Here is a 2176-nt window from a genome sequence, read left to right as displayed (position 1 = left end):
TAAGAACCAGCATTTCATCCCTTGACATTGAAAAATAGAAGAAAAAAATTATTTCTCACTTAAATATATTCGTAAATGACGAACTAGTTGTAAATGATTCCTTAACTAAAAAGTTGAATGCCCAATTTACAATGGGTAAATTTACAACAATAAGAAAGATATTGTTGTTTTTAATCTTAAAGTGTTGAATTCTTTTAATTTTTTTCCTATGAAGAAAAGTTAATTGCGGTCGGGTATACTCTGGGTACATATTGAAACCAGTTCTCCCTGAGCAGACTTTGTAAATAAGAAAAGATGCATCAGTGTTCGTTTAGTATCCGAGGATTTAATTTTGATAATTTTGAAAATTCACATAATAGTTTCCTATGACCAAAATATTTCATAGATTATTTTTGTGAAAATGGATTCCATGTTAGGCTGTGACATCCGTCTTGTGTTTACTTTTCCGCCCAAAGACAGGACACTGCAGAACAAAAAATTTGTACACCTCTGAAAAAACTTTCCTTGCATTAGTACCTCGAACAAAGTATTGTTATGTATTATAATTAAAATTGATAATAGCACAATTTTTCTACTGTTTACTTTAACTATGATCGACTATTAACTTAACTCAACTTCATACAGTAATAACCAGAAAACAATGGAATAGGAAGACGACATTAAATTGGAATACTTAAGTGTATTTCATGTTGTTACACAGCATATAGTTTTACTTGACACTTATCAAATCACTAATTTATTGAAATGGGTTGATGTTTACTCTACACAAATGCTGTGTCTCTTGTGCTCATTGTACTTTTTAAAGTTATAACCTGATTCTTAAAGTCGTCTTCATATTCCCGAGTTTTATGGTTATCACTGTAGTTTACCTGGCGGATTTTAAACTATTCTTCAACTCCTCTGTCTCTTGCTCCTAGTTAAATATAAAAAATAACTAGATGAAGAATTTTAGACAACAGACATGATTTAAAGGACTGTAATGTACACGTAAATTAAAGTAACCTTTAATTTTAGGAATGAGAATATTTGAGTTAGTGGCAAGAACTCAGTTCCTTTGGGTAGATTTTTATTAAACCAGTTGATTACAGGAAATAACTTTTTAATAAAAAAATCTTAAATTTCAAATAATTTTTTTCCTTAGTCCGAAGTTTGTACTGGTCTGACGTTTGTACTGGTCTGGTGTTTGTACTAGTCCGACGTTTGTCCTGGTCCGATGTTGTACTGTCCGACCTTGGTAAGTCTTAGGTTTGTACTGTCTGACGTTTGTGGGTCCGACGTTTGTACTGGTACCAATCTAAGGACTATCCTATAAAACTATGTCTGACCATCGACGAGAAAAATATCTGTAATCTTCTAACTGAAAATTAAAAAGAGAGAAACTCAAAGAGTACAGTTTAAACTACGCGCGAGTAACGTCGCATAGTTCCCGGAGTAACTCAATTTTTAGCTAGAAAAAAAAGGATATCTCATTCATCCTTGATCAAGCAAATGTTGTACCGTTGTAAATTGGACCCAGCATAAAAAAGAGTCACTTGAAATTACGTATAAAATACAATTAGCGACAGCCTGACTTGTTAAAAATTATTTTAGCATTGTTTAAGTTATGTAAATTGCTTGTTAAAAAAATAAATCAACGTTTAACTGTCCGGAATCTTATTCTCAAATCTAAGAAATAAAACTGGATGAAATCTATATAGATACAGGTATAACATGATGCATAAAAAGAAATTTGAATAAAGGCACCTTCTCAGTCTGCTTCTTGATCAGATCATTCTTCTCCCTGGTCAAGGATTCAACCACGTTCCTCAGCTTGAGGAGCTCATCATCCTAAAAAAAAACAATTGAAGTTAAAAACTTGAATTAGAAATTTCCCTGAAAATCTAGAAAGCCCTTTGTCTGATATAGCTTTACAACTAATAAATGTTTGGCTTATCAAAATAGCTGAAACGATGAAGTCTGATTTATTAGTGGTATCTCACACGACCCCAGGGACAGTATTTTTGTGGAAATATTTTGCCTCAAAATATATATTTTTTTTCAATTTGGGAAATCCGCCCTAAGGATAGCAGGAAAATCTGAGAATTTTGTCTTGTTATTATTTAACAATGTAGGAAAAGCTAGCAAAGTGCAGATATATCTGCACCAAAAAGCAAAGTTTCTTACCAAAAAGATTGAC

At 32.2% G+C, this 2176-nt stretch overlaps 1 long non-coding RNA gene across 1 annotated transcript; it reads right to left on the bottom strand.

Annotated features, from left to right (window-relative positions):
• On the bottom strand, positions 1–2176 carry LOC111717700 (uncharacterized). The gene is made up of 4 exons (XR_002768882.1): positions 2164–2176; positions 1744–1827; positions 870–913; positions 1–20 (listed from the first exon to the last, which is right to left on the bottom strand). It is a non-coding gene; the product is annotated as an uncharacterized LOC111717700 (long non-coding RNA).

The sequence above is a fragment of the Eurytemora carolleeae genome, unplaced genomic scaffold (genome assembly GCF_000591075.1).
Source record: "Eurytemora carolleeae unplaced genomic scaffold, Eaff_2.0 scaffold3160, whole genome shotgun sequence".
In the NCBI taxonomy this organism is placed as follows: Eukaryota; Metazoa; Arthropoda; class Copepoda; order Calanoida; family Temoridae; genus Eurytemora; species Eurytemora carolleeae.
The sequence above is the reverse complement of the archived record's forward strand: the minus strand, read 5'-3'. Positions and strand labels throughout refer to the sequence as shown.